Source organism: Neofelis nebulosa, chromosome 13, assembly GCF_028018385.1.
Source record: "Neofelis nebulosa isolate mNeoNeb1 chromosome 13, mNeoNeb1.pri, whole genome shotgun sequence".
NCBI lineage: Eukaryota > Metazoa > Chordata > Mammalia > Carnivora > Felidae > Neofelis > Neofelis nebulosa.
In genome coordinates this window covers 73,459,073-73,480,496 of record NC_080794.1, presented here as the reverse complement: position 1 = coordinate 73,480,496, position 21,424 = coordinate 73,459,073, and the positions used below count along the sequence as shown (strand labels likewise).

General features: G+C 39.7%; 1 pseudogene; it reads right to left on the bottom strand.

Moving 5' to 3' along the window:
* Positions 1-20,574, bottom strand: part of LOC131492444 (rhomboid domain-containing protein 3-like) — a 55,311-nt pseudogene extending 34,737 nt beyond the window's left edge.
* Positions 20,575-21,424: the final 850 nt, after the last annotated feature.

Sequence of the window (21,424 nt, the reverse complement as noted above, 5' to 3'; positions counted from 1 at the left end):
TTGTCAGAAACCACCAAACTGTCTTTCAAAGTGGCTGTACCATTTTGCATTTCTACCATCAGTGAATGAGGTTTCCTGCTGTTTCACATCCTCATCAACATTTGGTGATGTCAGTGTTTGGATTTTGTCCATTCTAATAGGTTTGTAGTGGTATCTAACTATCGTTTTAATTTTCATTTCCCTGATGGCACATAATGTGGACATCTTTTCATATGTTTATTTTCCATTTCTATATCTTCCCTGCTGGGGTTTCTGTTAAGCTCTTTTGCCCATTTTTTAATCAGGCTGTTTGCTTTCTTACTGTTGAGTTTTAAGACTTCTTTGTATACGTTGTATAAACATCCTATATCTGATATGTCTTTTCCCAAATATCTGCTCCCAGTCTATGTCTTGTCTGCTAATTCTGTTGATATTGACTTTTGAAGAGCAAAAGTTTTAAGTTTTAACGAAATCTATCTTGTTTGTGTGTTTGTTTGTTTGTTTGTTTGTTTAATGGAGAATGTGTGGTGTTGTGTCTAAAAAATTATTGCCATAGCCAAGATCACCTAAGTTTTCCCTTATGTTATTTTCTGAGTTTATAGTTCTGCATTTTGCATTTAGTTCTGTGATCTATACTGAGTTAATTTTTGTGGTAGGTGTAGGGTCTGTGTCCAGATTTATGATTTTACATGTGGATGTCCAGTTGTTCCAGTACTATTTGTTAAAAAGACTCTTAGCTCCATTGTATTGCCTTTGGTCCTTTGTCACTATATATGGGCCTATTTCTTGGCTCTCTATTGTGTTCCACTAATCTATTTGTCTATTCTTCCACTAATATCATATTGTCTTGATTACTATAGCTTTATAGTTAGTAAGTCTTAGAGTCCAGGAGTGTCCAACCTCCAACTGTGTTCATCTTCAGTATTGTGTTGACTATTCTCAGTCTTTTGTCTCTGCATACAAACTTTACAATCAGTTTATCAATATCCACAAAACAGCTTGCTGGGACTTTGATTTGGATTGCAAAGAATCTATTGATTAAATTGGGAAGAACTGAACTCTTAATACTATTGAGTCTTCCTGTCCATGAACATGGAATATCTATTCATTTAGTTAGTTTTTTCAGAACTTTGTAGTTTTCCAAATATATAGATCTTGTACATCTTTTTTTTTAATCTTTATATCTAACTATTCCATTATTTTGGTGCCAATGTAAATGGTATTGTGTTTTTAATTTTAAATTCCACTTAGTCATTGCTGGTATATAGGTATACTTTTGTATATTAACCTTATATCCCGCAACCTTACTATAATTTTGTATTAGTTGCAAGAGTTTTCTTATCTGTTCTTTCAGATTTTCTACATAGACCATCGTGTCATCTGCAAAAAAAAAAAAAAAAAAGACACTTTTATTTCTTCCTGTCAAATCTGTGTACATTTTCTTTTCTTGTCTAATTGCATTAATGAGGACTTCCTGTATGATATTAAAAAGAACTGGTGAGAGGAGACAAACTTGCCTCCTGCCAGATATTAGTGGGAAAGCTTCAAGTTTCTCACCATTAAGAATGATGTTAGCTATAGGTTTTTTGTAGATACTTTTTATCAAGTAGAAGAAGTTCTCCTCCACTTCCAGTTTACGGAGAGTTTTTATCATACATAAGTGTTATATTTGGTCAGATGCTTTTTCTGCATCTATTGATATGGATTGTTGATTCTTCTTTTTGAGCCTGCTGATGTGATGAATTCTATTAATTAATTTTTAAATGTTGTACCAGCCTTGCATACCTGGAAGAAACCCCACTTGGATGATGTATAACTCTTTTTATACATCGTTGGATTTGTTTGGGTAATATTTGGTTGAGAATTTTGCATCTATGATCATGAGATATATTGGTCTATAGTTTTTGTTCTTGTAATGTCTCTTTCCAGTTTTGATATTAGGGCAATACTGACCTCCGAGAATTAGTTAGGAAGTATTCCCTCTGCTTCTGTCTTCTGAAAGAAATTGTAGAGAATTGGTATAATTTCTTCCTTTAATATTTAGTAGAATTCACCAGGGAAGCCATCTGGGTCTTAAGGAAAGTTCTTAAATTTTTCTTTAAAGAAGAAACACTAGATTTGATGACAAGGATCCAAGAGAGAGGGAGAAGTAGATGATACAGGAAAGACATGGAGCAGTCATGGTTCCAAGTATCTAAGGAGACCAGAGGGGACTCTATCAATTATAAGTGCAAACATTGGCCTCTGAATTTTGAGAAGAGAAAAAAAGTTGGCAAGTGGGCCAGTGGACTTGGCACTGGAAAGGAAAATACCTTTCCCTTAGGTTTATTCTACTTTCTCAGTGACCCATGAAATGAACTTGTCAGCTAAGAAGTAGTCCACGGTGGCAACAAAGGTGGGAGAAGAAAGGAGACTACATGAAATTGATCATTGGGGAAGGGAAAAGTATAGTTAGATTGCCGAGTGGGGTTAAGAACTCATTAGAGATGTTCAGTTATTAATTGCAATTGAGAAGCATCAGAACTCTCGGTGGTTTCCTCCAGCAGTTGTTCAGGTGAAGGCATGAGGACGATAGTTGGTTCTAACCAGGTTGGGGCTTTGCAACATACGTGCATATATATTGAGAATAATCAAATGAGGGACTTAACACGTTCAGAAGGGACTAATTATAAGGATGGATGGAATTTACACTAGCTAAGGAGGAAAGTAAGAACATGTAGAAGGGAAGGAATGGAGAGAGAGAGTTTAACTCGAAGGATTGGACAGCCTTCATATTTACTGAGCAAATGCCATGTTTTGGGGCACTGTTTGAAGCATTTTATATGTATTTCCTGAGTCATTACGACAACCCTGAGGTGTATTGTTATTGTTTACCTCTTAAAGGTGAGTAAACTAAAGAACAGAAAGCTTAAGGGACTTGCGAACATCCCTACAGCTGTTAAATGCTGGGTTGGGACCCTGACAACACAGGTCTACACTAACGCACTAATGGCATAGTTTCATTTATAATTTTTGGAGTGGATATTGTGAAGTAGGTGAGCTGGACAGTTAGGAGGTGGTGGTCAGAGAATGATATGCTTAAAATAGAGAGTCCAAGGGTTTGAACATAAGAAAATGTGGTGGAGCAGGGGAAAAAAAAAAAAGATCACTAGAGATGAGAAGGTTAAAGAAATAAAGAGTCTAGATATTGTTCAAAAATTAGCACAGATATTGGGACCTTCAAGAATGGTGACAGGTGTTAAGGAAACAGATTTCCTTACTGCAGGGCTTCTTAAAGAGACCCTTATATGCTGACTTCATTTATGACATACCAAAAGGGGAAAACATATGTTGCATTTCTCATATTTATTCATCAAGATATTCATTCTCTCAAAACATATAATAATATATTCATAGGGATCTAGTCCAAGAAATAATGCAGAGAAATAAGCTCCAGGGTAAAACGTAGAGCATGTCTCCACCCAATTGCTAATGCCTACACACCTACCCTTTATCACCCCCCACCCCAAATTAAGCAAGAAACAGTTCTGGAAATATTTATACCCCACAAAGGGACAAACATGTGCCTTTGAAAAAATTAATACAAGACTCTGAAAGTTTCGCTTTTCATTCATCTCTGTCCATGCTGAGCTCTAGTCCAAATGGTCAAATGAACTGCAATTCTGATTGCCAGAAAAATGTCAGCTGCAAAACGCTCTCCCAAAGCAATCCCGGCCTGCTTTTCAGGCTTCAGAGTTTGAGATGAGGCAAATCATCTGCAAGATAAACATTTGATCTTCCCCCTTGCTGAAGCCAACCTGAATACTTGCTTTTTGAAATTCACTCATCAACAGTCCTCTATGATTGTGGAACTCTGTACTGCCCTGTACTTGGACACCTGGACACAGTCCAAGTAAATAAAAAACCCACCCTTTTCCTTCTATTTTCTCTGCCAATGGAAACCTTTTAAACTGCTGAACCTTGTATTGGTTATTTGTTAATGTCATTTGCCATTGTCTGTTCCCAAGATGATGGATCTGTCACTAAATCCACTTCTCACTAAGCCTTGGTGGGAATTGAATTGACATTCAAGTGCAAACAGTCCAGCCACTAACCATAATACAATTCCAGCCACCATTATCCCATGTCCAGATTAATTTTATTCATTTGTAAACAACATGTGAATGGTAAAGTTAAAGTCAATGAAAAAAGAGGATAATATTGGCAATAATTCCCTCCAGCCAATCTCAACCTGCCTCCCATTGTTACATATTACTTCACCAACTAGAATGGATTTATCTCCACAGTTTCTTGTTGATAGAAAACCAGCTTAGAATGGCCGTCTTTCACGTTGCTTTGGGCTATATTATTATCACAGTGTAACTATATGCTATGATGACATGTTTGTTGGAATTTCCAAAACATGATTCTCTCTTCTCTTTCCACCAAAGAGGAGCCATGAAACACAGCTAATAAAAGTACTATTTTTTATTTCACAGCTTTTAGGTCCATGTAAATGATGATCGATAATTTATGGCAAATAAACCCAATGTCTTTGGTTTTTTGACAGTGTTCCATTTTTTCTAACAAATATCTATCTATCTATCTATCTATCTATCTATCTATCATCTGTTTCTATCTATCTGTATCTTGTATTACAGTCATTGGGAGTGTGTTGGAAAACTACACTGAACACAAAGATTAAGCTCAATGGTCTCCATGAATTCTGGGGTCAATATGGGATGGACTTAGAAGTGCCAAAGAGATTTGTAGAAGTAAGGTTCGTTTATATTCTTCCACAGGAAACATTCTAAATTAGCTATTTAAAACCAATGATACTAAGATGTTATCTTCGTGCTTTCATTGTTTCTGATGAAGTCCACCATCATCCTCATAGCTTCCCTGTATCCATAATGCTTTCTCTGCTTTCAAGATGTTTTATTTCTTTATTTTTTTTAATTTCTTCTGTTTAGGTTTAACATGTCTAAGTGTAGCTTTCTTTGTGTTTTCTTCTGCTGTGGATTCACCGAACATCTTGGATCTGTAAATCAGTGTTTCTCAACAAATATAGAAAATATTTGGCTACTAATTTTCAAAGTTTTTGTACTGCTTTCTTGCTCTCATCCTTCTCAGACTCTACTTACATGTTTGATAAGGTCTCGAGATTATTCCAAAAGTTCCTAATGTGCTGCTAATTTTGTTTTAGTCTTTTATTTTATTTTTTATTTTTTTACTGTTTACTTATTTTTGAGACAGAGAGAGACAGAGCATGAGCGGAGGAAGGGCAGAGAGAGAGGCAGACACAGAATCCAAAGCAGGCTCCAGGCTCAGAGCTGTCAGCACAGAGTCTGAAGCGGGGCTCAAACTCACGAGCTGTGAGATCATGACCTGAGCTGAAGTCGTCGGACGCTCAACCAACTGAGCCACCCAGGTGCCCCTCAGTCTTTTATTTTAAATTCTGTTGAGGCAGATCTGGGAGGAGCCTTATTCTAAAGTATGACCGTTAATTTTAAGGTAAAGTCTTCCTGGTGTCTTAACCAGATGTTGGAGTGTTGATGAAGTTTATCCATTCTACCTGGGCTGGACCTCCAATGTTTTCTAGCACTGTTGAGGTCTAGAATCTTTGTTTCCTTCCCAATGCCATTAACAGCCACTTTCTCTTATGCCTCCATGTAATGTTGCCCTGCACATGGGCAGCCTAGACCTCAACCAAGGATGCACAAGGAACCTCCATGCCAACTTTCACCACCACCACCCCTGCAGGATGCAGCTCCTCTTTCCTTGCAGAATATAGCTTTTTTAGCTGCCTTAAATTCTAAGCTTTTTTCCCCCTTAGTGAACCAGCTGCACTCTGTTCATTGTGTTGAGGTCAGAAAATTGTACCCAGGAGACAGCTGGGTGATCTTGGGGCTCATTTTGTAAGTTTTCCTTTATCTCAGGAATTGCATTCTTCCATGCCTATTTCCTATCCTGAAAAGAGTTGCATTATATATGTCATTGACTTTTCTGTCCGTGTGTGTGCGTGTGTGTGTGTGTATTTTAAGGAAAACTATGTCTAGAGGAGTTCCAAATAAAAATTGTTATGCATTTGCTATCTACTTCTTCAAATTGTTTGCATATAAACTCTAAAAAACCATAAGAAGAGATGATCAAAATGTTCTTATGAGAAGAAAAAAGGAAAATTGAGAAACATTTTTGGCTTGAAACCTCAAAATGACTGTTTCTATATGTGTACCCCATCTTCTGAGGCAAGACAGTCTATAAGTGTTCCATATGGTGACTCATGTTTTTTCAATTGTCAGTCTTCTCTGGAAATTCTATTCCATCAGTCTAAGCGGCCAGATTTACTATTTTTGTAGCTTCTTCTAGATTTTCAATAGCATTTTCCTTCTTTGATAATTCAGGGCCCTCTTACTCAAGACGTCAGTGTTCTTTCCTTAGCGCTAAATCCACAATGCTGTAGAAGAAATGAGTGGCTGTCTCTTTTGAGCATTTTGTTTGAATAAGAAATACTAATATTTCTGAAGTGGTTTTTCAAGTTATAAGGCCAACACTCTTGACTGCCTGAAGTCCCTTCTATTATGATGTTTCTTGTTTTTGTTTTTGTTTTACTCCCAGGGTATTATTGGATATGTATCAGGACATTTCCTTTAAGCAGATTTCAGGCAGGAGCTAATTATGCTGACAGCCAGATACTCATCAGTAGACAGTAGAGAGAAAGCCAACAAAAGATGAAAGATGTTGGGTATATTCATCAGGCCAGATGGTCAAACCGGAAGTTTGAGCCACCTGAACACACTGTGTTATTTTATTGGCCATTAAGCAAAGTGAAATTTTGCAGTAATATTTAACAACATGTTTTTTTTTTCTCCCTCATTTAAAACCACCAGGCCTAAAATGTGTCAAATGAAATTTCAACTCAGAGTGCAGTCTGTGTTCCAGGAAATGTCACTAAGGATTTTGAAGCAGCTGTCACTGTCGTTACAGTTTTACGAGAGCAAGACTATAGAATTTATCAAGGGTTCTCTGCCTGATGAGTTGTATATATGTGAAATCTCTAGTGTTTGACTTTATTTTTGCTTCAGCTCCAAGAAGAAGACCATAGAAGTGTCCTCCCCATAAAACCATCCTTGCTCAAAAGTGAGGTAGATAGATATCATCCTAAGCCTTCCTATCACATGGGACAGAAATAGAGCCCACCTCTCAGTCCCCTCCCTTTGAGCTGCTATGCTTTATGTGCATGGACCAGAGTTCATACTGGGATTTAAGTTATATATCCCATTTCTCCCTAAAACCCCTCTCTTTCCCCAGCATGGAGAATATTTGTGTTCTTTTCATGCTGATGTTCTCGAAAGGATTATTCCCAAGAGGATGTTGTCTATTGGCTTCAGGACTGCTGTGAAATGTCAAGAGGGCTCCTCGGATCTATATATCATTAGTGTTTCCTGCTGCTCATCATGTAGCTAGTATGTTTTGATCTTTCTTTCTTCTAGTGCTGCTGCTTCTTATCTGCCCCTCTTCCTTCTCCGGGGGCTGCATGAGTCCTCACCAGCTCATCACCTCAGTTGCCTTCATCTTCAATGAGAATCTTAGTCACCTTTAAGTGGTTTCAGGTGTTAACTTTAGGTGAACTTCTAATGTGTATGGAAGACGGGTAGGTTTTCTTTTTTTCACACCTCCAGTTTATTGAGTTAGAAATTTAAAGTTCTACCCAAAGACCAAAAGGCCCCAAGTGGCCAATAGTGAAATGAAAGAACTTTTGTGAAGTTTCAGCAAATTCTTCTGCCCAGAAAATGTAGCCAGACCCAGTATTCCTGAGTTTGGGGCCTGACTAGACTCCAATCCGGGCAGCCCATTCTCAGGGGCTATTTCCCCTCCTACCACACCCTCAGTGGGTTTCCAGATTGAAGAGAGAATAAGGAACGCCCAGCTATTAATATTACGTGTCATGTTAAAATGCAGAACCTGATTATTCATGATGATACCATCTTCCGTGACTACATTCATGTGTCTGCTGCAGACTCAATAAACATTTTAGTGCTGGTCAAGCAGCATGAGACACGCGCTAGGGACACCGAGATGAATGAGATGATAACCTTGCCTGAAAAGAGTACACACAGAATTCAGTAGTTTAAACTATCAGTCCTAAAACTGTTTCTAATGAGTCCTTTGACTCTACAAGAGATAGGAATCTCCAGACAGCAAATCCCTTTACTGGACCACATTCTTTTAATATTGCCAGATGCTTCATGCCTCCTCACCTCCATTCCAAGAGCTCCAATGCCCAAACATGATTTGCCACATCCTTCCCTCAGATGTGGACTCTTCATTTGTTCTTGCTCAGTTTTCACTAGTGAAATTACATCCGTCTTTGCCATTTAATGTTCTGCCAGCATTGTGCTAACTGACCACTCTACTCCAGAATAAGAAATTGCCTCTGCTTTCTTAGAAAATAGAGACCAACAAGGGATGCTCTAAATCATCTTTGGATGATTTGACTAAGAAAAGCAATGCAACTTAAGTATCTGTGCAGGGGCTCCTGGGTGGCTTAGTTGGTTAAATGTCCGACTTCAGCTCATGTCATGATCTCAGGGTTCATGAGTTGGAGCCCCTTGTTGGGCTTTGTGCTGACAGCTCAGAGCCTGGAGCCTGCTTCATATTCTGTGTCTCCCTCTCTCTCTCTCTCCTCTCTCTCTCTCTCTCTCTCTCTCTCAAAAATAAACGTTAAAAAATTAAAAAAGAAAAAGAAAGAAATATCTGTGCAATGCCTGGTTAAGCCAGCCACTGGTGCTAAGCACTAGGGTGGATACAGACATGAATTTCCCATGAAGCTCATGAGGCTTAAGTCTCAGGGTCCATCACCTGCATGGCCTTGGGAGGAGTCCTAGCAATGTCCCATGGTCACTCTGCATTTTGCTCTGCAAAAAGGGCTACCCAAATTGAGTATGCCTTTGTTCCCACAAAACCTATGCGTATATTTGGGTATATTTAAGAACAAATCGATAAGAGAGAGTCTCTGTCCTCTAAGATTAATGTCAGCAAGTGAAAAAAAAATAGCATAAGTACAACAAAATAAGTAGACCCCAAATATAAAGCAGTCCTTCCATTTTCCCACTGATAATTTTTTTTGGTGAATTTTAATCTATTCGTGCTTAGAGATGTGGTTGGAATAATCAATATTTCATTTCTTACTTTACTTACAATAGGTATTTAAATTCATGTTACCTAATATAGTGATCCAGAAATATGACTTTTTCTACTCTCAAATTTCATGGAATAATTTGATTCAAACTTTTCACATGCAACTTTGACGTCAATGTCTTAATCATCACTAGAGTCCCTTTTTGAATCATCTAGTAAAGTTTTCTTGCATATCATATTCACTGCTGACTAAGTTGTTTCAACTATAGCACTGTTTGATTCTATGCATAATTCTGTCACTGGAAATTTTGTCCTATGCCACTAGAACCCACTAACAGAAGAGCATGCTTTTCATTTATCCTATAGATGTATATTTGGGAATCCCACAACTTATGACGATGGATCTTTTTTTAATGATGTTAGAAATATATTTTTATAATAGACATTATTTGCAATGGTGAAGACTTTCCTCTGAAGAATACTCATTAAGTCTGTGTTGAATCCCTGCTTCCGCAGATAAATTTTATAAACATCAAACCCTAGTACTAAGGTTATTTTCAGTTATCAGTGATCCTCAGACCTAGCTGTACATTGGAATCACCTGGAGAACATTTGAAAAACACAGATGCCTGGATCTACTTCCAGAGGTTCTGATGTAATGGTCTGGGATGCAGCTTGCATGTGGAAATTTTTAAAAGTTCTCCAGGCAATCCAAATGTGCAGCCAAAGTCAAAATCCATTATGTTCCCCAAGCAATTCTTTGCTATTCAAAATCAAATAATTGGGAGAAGGACAGATCTTAACATAAGAGACTTCATAAGGACTTAAATATGAAATAACTACTTTTTTCTAAGTGATGGTTTAAAGAAATATAAATGTCACATATAGATATACGCACAATATAGACATATATGTATTTTATTCACACAAATGCAGTAAGGAACTACTTTTTGAATATGGTGAATTTTTCCTGTTTTAAAAGTTACCCTTGTTAATTAAATACAGAAAAGGTCAGACTATCTGTTCTGTTTGAGGATTCAAGAAGAAAGATATTCAGATATGACGTCAGTTAGGAGAAACTGACATCAGAGAATTTTTTTGGGCAAAGAGTGAAGATTAATGTAGACACAGAGATTAAAGAGAGGCAGATGTACCAGGCAAAGGAAAATGAAAATGTAATACTCTAAGTCCCCCCCAAATATGGTGTCTTTGAGGTGGCAATTAGAATTTCTTTTAAAAAAACAAAGACAAATGTTTTCTTGATGAACAAAGCTATGTGTCTGGTTTTAGAGATAACGAGCACTTCAGGATTACTTATTTGGTAGCTTTTGGCATGGAAGTATAGACTAACATCTAGAAATGATTGTCCAGTCATCAAGTGTGTTATTTACTGCTTTACTCATGACATAAATGCAATTTTCTACCTGGACACTTGTGACTTAATGGGTAATGACTTCCTTTGGCCATGGTATTTTACATTCTTCTTTCCTGCCCCTTGTTTGGTTTTGTAAGATCAGTTAACAGCAAATGATTCAAAAAGCAAAAGTTGATCATCCTAAATATCTAAATTGAGAAAGTCACATCAAGCTTAGTCTCTACTCCTAATATGACAGCAGATGTTTCTGGTTGAAATTCACTTAGAAAGAAGAAAAAAAAAATAGAAAACAAATACTAAGTAAGAGCTGTGTATTGATTTTCTTTGTAAGAGATAGAGATAAGAAAAGAATAAGAATGAAAGTGGGCGTGGTACATGATGAAACTTGGTTTCCGACTCAGTTGACTTCATCAGCAAAAAAAAAAAAAAAAAAAAAAAAAAGGGATAAAGAGTAGAGTTCAATCTTTGAAAAGATAAACACCTGAAACACAAAGTCATGTACATTTGTAAAGCACTTAACATTTTTCGAAGTCTTTATGTGCACGGTATTCTTGTTAGTTTAGGAGATGTGTATCAGACAAGTATTGTTATTCCCATTTCCTGGAAGAAATAACAGGTCAGAGAAGTTGAGTGACTTTTCCAAGGTCACGGAGCAGGAAGAGACCTAAATCTCTCAAGTCTCAGTGCTCTTTTTATTACCACCCAGAACAGATCCCTACACTTCATGCTTTACTTCTACCAGTAGCACTAATTTAGTGGATTCCCAGAAAGGTCACCCACCAAAAGGATGAGAACAAGTAGGGATGGATTATTTTCAATAAACGAAGAGGCTTTTCTTTAAAAAATTGTATATACTTATTTAAAGAAATTTTAGAAAATGCAGAAGACAAATACAAAGAGTTCACTATAGTTCTATTAATCATATATTTTCACTTAATATTTTTTGTATATCCTTCAGCCTTATCTTTTGTATTTATCATCGTTATTTTTTTAATGTGAAAGCCTACACTCTTTGACTTTTAAGATAGCATAAACACTTCTTCCTTGCTTTTATGCAGACTTTATGAATATTTAATGGCTCTATAATGGTAGCTCTCATTTATGAAGTGTCCGCCATATTCCAAGCATGATGATCTAGTCTTAGCTAGATACCACAATGACCTTATTAGGCGAGAGATTTTATAACCATTTTCCAGATTAAAAAAACATAAGCAAGAGGGCAACCTCCCTACAAGTTGTAAACTAGAAGGTGCAGCTGTGGAATTCATCCACCAGGGGTCTGTGAACCCTACTCTGCTCCACAAGTTCTAATCAAGTAGATGTCCTCTGGTTTATTCAAACATTCCCATTGAGTTGAACATTTGGCTCTTTTCTAATATTGCCTATTATAAATAACACTGAAATAAATATTTTAGGACCAGTAAATAGGTCCGCATCATACCGACTATCTCAGCATTATTTATATTAACACTAACCACATACTAATACTAACCAAATATTTCCTTAGGATAAACCATAGAAATGGAATTCCTAGATCAAAGGACATAAACCATTTAATGTGACTTCAATGTCACCCCCTCAAAGGTGTAATTTTCTTTTGCAAGAAATTTATGTTCCCCGCTTAGAGTCCCATCTTACAGTGCTTTTGCCTATGTCAAGGTTTAGGTTAATAGTTCCTTACTTTTTCCCCCCTATTAAATTACAGATGAAAAATATTAACTAACTTTTCATAGTTGCATTGAGATGTAATTGATAGAAAAAAAACTGCACATATCTAAGGTATACAATTTGATGAGTTTGGACAAACACGTACACCCATGATACCATCACCATAGTCAAGGTAGTAAACATATCCATCACCTCTGAAAGTTTCCTTATGTACCTTTGCTTTTTTTTTTTTTAATTTTAACGTTTATTTATTTTTGAGACAGAGAGAGACAGAGCATGAACAGGGGAGGGGCAGAGAGAGAGGGAGACACAGAATCTGAAACAGGCTCCAGGCTCTGAGCTGTCAGCACAGAGCCTGACGCGGGGCTCGAACTCACGGACCGTGAGATCATGACATGAGCCGAAGTCGGATGCTTAACCGACCGAGCCACCCAGGCGCCCCAGTACCTTTGCTTTTTGTGTGTGTGGTAAGAACCGCTAGATCTACTCTCTTAAAATTTTCAATGTACAACACTGATGAGGGAGCATAACGCAAGCTGAGGGCAAAGTATAAGCTAGGACCCCCACCCCTGCAGGTGGGATATGTGTGATATTCCTCTCACACTCCTGGCTGCCCAAGAACAAGGGAAAGGAAAGAAAGCAAATGGTTGACTTATAGAGATCACAGTCATGTAGGACGGGAGTCTCCTTCAGTTTACAGATAACTTAGTAAACTGCAAGAAAAAGGCAATCTTATCCATTGCCTAATCTCCAGAAACCTGTAGACTCTGTTTCCCGGAGCTCTAATATCACCCTCATCGAGCTGTAAGGGGGTATAAGTGCTTGCCATGGTGGTGTGGGAAACCACAGCAAATGAAAAATTAAATACCCTTACTGCCCACAGCCCATTGACAAGTCCTTGAAACAGGCAGTGACCTTCCTCTGGGACCTCAGCTGCCTCAATGATGACCCATTGCTAAGGGCAAAAGGGAATCTTGGCTTAACATTATCCTGGCTCCCCAGGATCCTATAAGTCTACTTTAACATATAAAAATTCCTTTGGAAACTTCCTTAACCTCAACTCCCTCAAGATATATGCTGGCAATCATACTCCAAGCTTATGGCCCCCCATATACATCTGAAGGGTCTCATAAGTGAGGTTTTACTAAGCAATAATAAATGACATTTTTCTAACAACAGCTAGCCCCTCCAGATTCTGGAAACCTTGCTTCCAAAATTCCTTAGAGACTTACCCTGTCCCTTACCCCCTCCTAACCTGAGGCTATATAATGAGTTACCCATCACAACCCCAGTGCAGCTCTTTCTGACCACGTGTCCTCTCCCTGTGCTTCAATAAAACCACCTTTTTGCACCAAAGACCTCTTCAAAAATCTTTTTTTGGCCATCAGCTCCAAACCCCACCATCACCCCAAAACTTCATCAATACCATATTGCTAACTACAGGCACAATGTTGTACAACAGATCTATAGAACTTAACTCATCTTGTATCACTTTGCCCTCATTGAATAACAACTCCCTGCATTCCCAGGTAACCACCATTCTATTTTCTGCTGCTAAGGAGTTTGACTATTTTATATATTTTCACTCTTATAAGTGGAATCTTGTAGCATTTGTCTTTTTGTGACTAACTTAACTTAGCATAATCTCTTCCAGGTCTACCCGTGTGGTCACAAATGATAGGATTTCCTTCATATTTAAGGCTAAATACTATGTTATTATATCTATATACCACATTTTCTTTGTTCATCTGCCAATAAATATTTGGATGGTTTCCAAATGTTTGGAAACTTGGCTATTGTGAATAATGCCACAATGAAACTTGGAGTGCAGATATCTCTTTAAAATCCTGATTTTTATTCTTTTGGATATATACCCAGAAGATCACCACATGCAAAAGGATGAAATCAGACCCCCATCTTACACCTTACACAAAAATCCAGTCAAAATGGGTTGAAGAATTAAATATAAGATCCTAAACTATAAAAAATCCTGGAAGAAAATAGGGGGAAAGCTTTATGACATTGGTCTTGACAATTATTTCACAGATATGACACCAAAAGCACAGGTGACAAAAACAAAAATAGACAAGTGAGACTTCATCAAAGTAGAAACCTTCAGCCCAGCAAAGGAAACAATCAACAGATTTAAAAAAACAACCAACAGAAAGGGAGAAAATGTCTGCAAACCATATATCTGATAAGGAGTTGATTTTCAAAACATATAAGGAACTCTTATAACTAAATAACAGAAAAATATGTAAATTTTCCAATTTAAAAATGGGCAAAGGACTAAAATAGACATTTGTCCAAAGAAGACATACAAATGGCCAAGAGATATTTGAAAAGGTGCTCAACATCACTAATTATTAGGGAAATACTAATCAAAACCACAATGAAAGATCACCTCCTATTTGTCAGGATGGCTATTGTAGAAGGAAAAAATCACATTTTACTTTGTCCTTTTAAATTTTCAGCTGGGACTCCCATGACAAAAGACACATTAACAAGAGAAAAGTGTACAAATTTGTTTCATATGCATTTTACGTGAAACAGAAAGCTTCATAAGGAAATGAAGACCCAAAGAAATGGTTAAACCTGAGTTTCTATGCTAGAACCTCTTTGATGAAGAGTTGTAGAAAAATATGAGAGGACAAAGGCAAGCTAAGTATAGTAAACTGAAGGAAATTTAGCAAGGCCTGTTCATTCAGATTCCTCCCTGTGTCCTTTTGTCTTTGTGAAATGCTTCCTTTCTCTAGGGTTAGGGAGGGTGACCTCTCACCAGAGGCTTTTGTGACCTGCTTCAGGGGAAGGTCAGAAATTTGGTCTTACATATACCATTTCTCAAATTCTTTCAGTTTGAAATATTCAGTATGCCAAGGTACCTGATGAAGTTTTGGGTGCTGGTGGGGTGGTCTGGAGCTGACGACCAAGAAAGAATTCTTGAAGACATCTTTGGTGCAAAAAGGTGACTTTATTGAAGCACAGAGACAGGACACATGGGCAGAAAGAGCTGCACTGGGGTTGTGATGGGTAACTCATTATGTAGCCTCAGGTTGGGAGAGGGTCAGGGACAGCATAAGTCTCTAAGGTATTTTGGAAGCAAGGTTTCCAGGACCTTGAGGGGCTAGGTGTTGCTAGGGAAATGCCATTTATTACCATTTATTCAAACCTCAGTCTTGAGACCCTTCAGATGTATATCAGGGGGCCATAAGCTTGGAGTAAGATTGCCAGCATATTTCTTGGGGCAGTTGAGATAAAGGAAGTAGACTTACAGGATCCTTGAGAGGTCAGGCTATTGTTAAGCTAAGATTCTCTTTTGCCCCTAGCAAAGTGTCATCATCAGGCAGCTGGGCTTCTACAGAGAGGTCAGTCTGCCTGTTTCAAGGACTTAGTGGGCTGTAGGCAGTAAGGGAATTTAATTTGCCTTAGTTCCCCACGGCACCATGGCAAGCACTTAAAACCCCTTTCCTTTTTTCTTGCATAGCCAGGAGTGTCCGAGGAGCATCACACATATTCCACCTGGGGTGTGTGTGTGTGTGTGTGTGTGTGTGCGCGCACGCGCCAGCCTGTTTGCCCTCAGTTGTCCCACGCTCCCTTATCAGTACCTATTTGGGGGCAGCGGGTCTTGACCCTCACTACTGTTATCAGAAAAAACAAAGGACAAGTGTTAGGTGGAGAAGAGGGAACTTCTCTACACCATTGTTCACAATTGGTAACTTGGTGTAGCCGCTGTGGAAACCAGCACGAGGATCCCTTTAAAAATGAAAAAAAGGACTACCATATGATCCAGCAATACTTCTGAGTATTAGCTATTTATTTTAAAAGAAAATATTCTGATACATTTTGAAAGACCTAAGTTGTCATATCAGCACTTGCCTTTTTCCTCCCACGTATACTTTTACCTCTTTTACTTAAGATTTTTCTCTCCACTTTTCTTATCATCATGAACAAAAATTGTCCACTAACTGTCAGGCTTTATGTTTGATGATATTTGGGGACAATTAAATATGCAGTACAGCCACCGGTGTGGGAGAGCTTAAACTTTAGTTAACACGTGGGAAGAAAATTGCCAAAATAATTGCCAGAAGAACTCCCAGTGTTCTGAGGAAGGAGAGATAAAAGTTTCCTCAGCTCTTCTCTTCCTTCTCTGCCTCAGACAAGGGCACATTTTCTCCCCTCCCCCAACCTCCTTCCAAACCGCTGAGTCACGTTGCTGAATAATTATCAAGCAGATGCCCAAATTCCAGCACACGTATTTATTTATTCCTTCAGCATATTTTATGCATATGTATTTATTTTAACTGGCAGGGGGTGAGTGCTGGAAGGGTGGTTGGGAGTTCTGCTTATCATAAAAGTAAGGATTCTGGAAAACTCCTTAGTATAATAGACACTATTCACTATAAGCGGTTGTTGGAATAAACTAGGGAACTTTCCCTAGTGAAGTGTAGCCCTTAAGAAGGGCAAATTATGACAAATTCAATTGCAAATTAAAAAGTGTCTCCTAGACCGCAGGAGAAAAAAAGTTGTTGGGGGAGGGTTTTCCTGACTGCGTGGTTATGAAATCAAGGACAGTAAGTGAGGCTATTAAGATGATTTAGCATCTCAGAACAGTCTCAGGAAGATAAACACCCTTGCTTTTACAAGAGCAGGTTTGGTGCACAAGAATCTGAGGCTGAAAAGGGAATTACCTAAACCTGGAGTGTTGTCAGTTATTTTGCAGTCATTTGGAGGGTGGTAGGGTGAGGGAGGAGGGCCAGTCGCTAACAGAAGAAGCCGGAGACGGAGAAGAGAGTCCAGGGCCTGTCCGTCTACTGGATGGGTGACGGGGTGTACGTGGAGCGGCCTCAGGAGTCAGTGATGGTGGCCAGAGGCAATGGGGAGAGGACATGCGGAAGAATTCTAGCCTGGGAGGGAAAGGGGAGATGGGAGGCAAGCCTTTGTGAGGGTGGGGCCGCCAGGTGCCCATCACAGTGCCTGGCACAGGGCATGCCTGCCGTAATTCCTGTACCCCTCATCCCTTGGTTTGCAAAGTCTTACTCATCTTTCAAGCATCTGGTTGCATGTCTTGAATCTCTCTTCCTCAAAGAAGCCGTTCCTGATCCCCTAGAGCACAGATTTGCTACCCATCCCCCTCCCTCCAAAGCCCCTTCTAGGATGCTGTATTTCCAGGACATCACAGCACATTTCACACAACATTTTCGTGTTTTCACGGTCTCATCCTCTCAAGATTGTAAACTCACCATGGCAAGAGGGTCTTACATAAGGCTTATATCCCCAAGGCTTAGTATGGTGTCTGACACATAAAGGGTTAAGAAATACTTGTTGAATAAGGAGTGGGAATTAGGAGGTGACCCACCAAGATGTTTTAGAATAGACATCCGCACAAAAATACCTTTTACTTCAGCTCAGTTTCACCATGAATGATTTTTTCATCACTTTTCTGTGTTCCAGAGAAAATGTTGAGAAAAAATAATTTTTTCAGGGTATCCATTATGGCTTATTTGTTTGATTATATAATTAAAAGTCCAATTCTTTTCCATTGGTTATGGCTAAAGGCTAGATTCTAGCCAGTGATATAAGCAATGTTATAGAGAGAACTCAAGATAATGTAAAACTTTGGTGAAAAGCTAATATGGGCCAATAAATTCAGATCACTGAAGAGCTGAAACTTTTAGCACTTTATTTAAAAACAATAAGAAGGGCTCTTCTATATATCTTCACAAAATTTAATTAATCAGGCTTGAGTTAATGATGTGCATATTAGCCAAGGTCTGGACTTGAGATGCAGCATCTTTTATCCCTTAAGGTAGTTGTATTCTCAGAAATGTGCCTAATTAGCTAATGGATTAGTCTCTGGCATTGACATTTCCAAGGATAAATCCTAAAAAGGAGAATAAGAAGTTTGCTGGGAAGGAGGATTGTGCAATTACACAATGTAAGAAAAAAACCTAGATCAAGCTTTTTGTAGGCATGAGATATAATCTTGTGTGCTTGTATGCTTGGATTTTTGCTTTAGTTTTTACCTATTTATTATTGTTAATCATACAATTAATCAATTCATACATTTTTGTAAATAGTCAATCAGATCAATAATTCTACAAATAGAGCCCCTTTGCCACACCAATCTCACAGGCTTCTCGAGATATAATTTTATACAGTTTGGTGTACATATGTCCAGATCTTATTCTATACATTACATGTATATATGTTTATATTTAGAATTATATATTTTTGTTCACTTGTTTTTACATAAAAGGAATTATATTGTGCATTATTTTATAAAATCATTTTTTTTCAGATGGCAGTATATCTTCGAGATCTATGGCAGTACATATAAATGTACCTCGTTCTTTTTCATTGCTGCATAATATTCCATGGACTAGATAAAACACTTTATTTAACTGTACTTGATGGACATTTACTTAGTCATGTAATAAACAACATTATGATGTTTATAATGCATTGTGTACACATGGGAATATTTTTCTAGGCAAATACTATTTTAAATCTAATTGCCAATTAAATCTTGATAAACAATGTGAAATTCTTCTCCAGAAGAGGCTGTATCGATCAATTTTAGCACCAACAATAATGTGTAGAAGTCTCCATTGTCTTCTGCTCCTTATTCTTCTGCTACTTGTTCCCCTTTGTCTTCCAAATTTATGGGAGCAAAACTGATATTTCATCCTTGTTTAATTTGTATGTCTCTGCTTATAAATGAAGTTTCATATCTTTTCATATATTTCCAGCTATTTGAATTTCTTTTCCTGTGAACTACCTGCTCATATTCTTTGCCTCTTTATCTTTTTATTTATCAATAGAAACTTTTTATATTTTAACTTTTTTATATTTACCTGCTAGACTGAAAGAAAATATCTGCAACATACATGTATTATATTTTAACTTAGTTAATGTGTTTTGCTAGATAATTTCTGTACCGTCCAGTTATTCAAACTGTATCTAATTTAAAAATCTCTGCCCCAATATCTAGTGTCAATTCTTTCCTGTATGTTCTTCTTTTACATTGATGCTTTTTACATTTTTATTTCTCACTTATCTAGAATTAATTTTTTTTGGCCCCCAAGAAGGTCTGGCTTGAAAAGTAAACTGGTTTTTATTCTAAACACTGCCAAGGGGGAGGTGCTGAAGGGGGCTTCTCCTGCACCCCACTGTGACTCTCAGCAGAGAGGGCTGGGCTTGGACTACCTACCCATAGGCCAAGCTTCTTGTCACCTGAAGGCCTGCGTGTGCTGGGGGGACCGGAGCCCTCAGGGTGGGCAAGCTGCCCCTGCCCTGAGTCACCAGCACCTCAGTGCCAGCCTTTCTCCCCACCAGCAGTGACAGGGCACCTTCCACATGGCCTGTGGCTGCTAGTGTGACCACTGCCTGCTCTGTGAGGAAGCCCATGTGCTCCAGCCTGTAGGATGTGGGGCACGGGGAGGGACTGGTCAAGGCTACCTCCAGACCCCGAGCCAGGAGACCCCACCCCTGCCCGCCCACCTCATCCCAGAGAAGTGATGGAAGATTTAAGCAGCCAGAGCAGGGGTTCTCAGGACACGGGGCGGGCTCTTCAAGGAGCGAGGCCTGGATCCCCTCCTGCGGCATCTGCTCATCCAGGGCCGCCCACAGCAGGGTCTCTGGGCGGAAGCTTGGCCAGGCCCACCTCTGAGGAGCCCACCCAGGTCTGCTGCACAGACCCCAGGCCAGGGAGGGAGCTGGGATGAGTCTTCACTGCAGGACAAGAGGCTAAGGGTGACCATGTAAGGAGGTCCAGGGATGGCAGGATGGGTGATAAGCAGCTTGGCCAAGCCGCCTGGGGTACGAAGGAGTCTGACCAGCACCTGGCCTGGGCCCTGCCAAAGACGCCCTCCTGCATTGCCCGCAGCCACTGCTCAGAGAGCGCCAGCCACCGGGAGGCCCCGGCTGCACAGCCCAGGCCAGCAAGGAGGACTGAGAAGAGCTGTAGGAAGGGTAGCTCCCGCTGAGCAGTGGTATCTAGGCAGCAGCCATGGGGGCAGGACCGCCCCCCCCCCCCTTGGCTGTCTAGGGCAGTAACAGGGCCAGAGGGACAGGCATGTAGCCGCAGCCACCAGTGCACTGGACACCCGGAGGCCTGCCAGCAGCACAGCTATTAGCCCAGCAGCGAGGGCGAGCAGGGCAGAGGCACGCAGGAACCGCCGCGTGCCCAGGTGGTTCTCCAGCCACCAACCCAGTGTGGGCGGGAGCAGCAGGCTCAGGAGCCGGCCGGGTAGGGCCGAGCGGCCCAGGGCGTGGGTCAGCAGCCCGTGTGCCTCCCAAGGGTCCGGCAGCAGTTCGGGGTCAAGGCAAGACTGCAGACTCTGCAGCGGCAGCAGCAGCAGCAGCAGGAAGGAGTCTAAAGGCAGCGCTGGGCACAGTAGGCGGGGCGTGGGGGGGGGGGGGGGCTTGGGCATGCATCGCCTGGCTGAAGGTGTCAGGGGTAGTCTTGGGGCTGTGTGTGCTCAGAGCATCCTACGCTCCCCCCTTCCCCGCCCCGCGAATGCCAGGTGGAGTCCCGGGCTGGGAGTCAGGACTCCAGATTCCCTGCAAAGCCCGAGAGCCCGCGGCCCATTCGCCTGGCACTGGGCTTGACCCCGCCCACCAGCAGGTGTCCCACCCCTTCCCCTGCCCCCCCACTGGTTAGTCCACAGTTGCTCTAGGCCCGGGGCCCTTCTCCTACAATTAATTTTGTATACTGTTTTAGATATGGATCTGAGTTTCCTTTTTCTCAGCTAGCCAATTGTCCCAAGTTCTTTCCTCGGTTATATGAAATGCTATCTCTAGAATATATTTACCTTTGAATTCTTTTGAGTCCCACTGATCCCTTTTTATCTACTTCTATTCCAATTCGGTGTCTTGGTACATTACCACAGCTGTATAGTATATTTTGATGTCTAACAAGCCCTATCCCCATCATTGTTTTCTTTTTCTTTAAAAAAAAAAAAATTACTCACGTAACATTTTCTATTCTACAAGGATTTTAGAATTAATTTGTCAAGTCCCATAGAAATTTGATTGGGAATGCAACTAAATTTTTAGATTAATTTATGAAGAATTTATTGAGTCTTCCTAAATACAAACATGGCATATTTCTATTTTATCAAGACTTCTTTTCTGTCTCCCAGTAAGCTTTATACTTTTCTTCATGTTCATATTAGAAAATTATGCTTTATAACTAACTGTCCCTGGTGTGTAGAAATAAGTGATAGTTAGATGGAATCCATCAAACTTGCTGAATTTTCTTGAGTTCTAATAGAAAAGTCA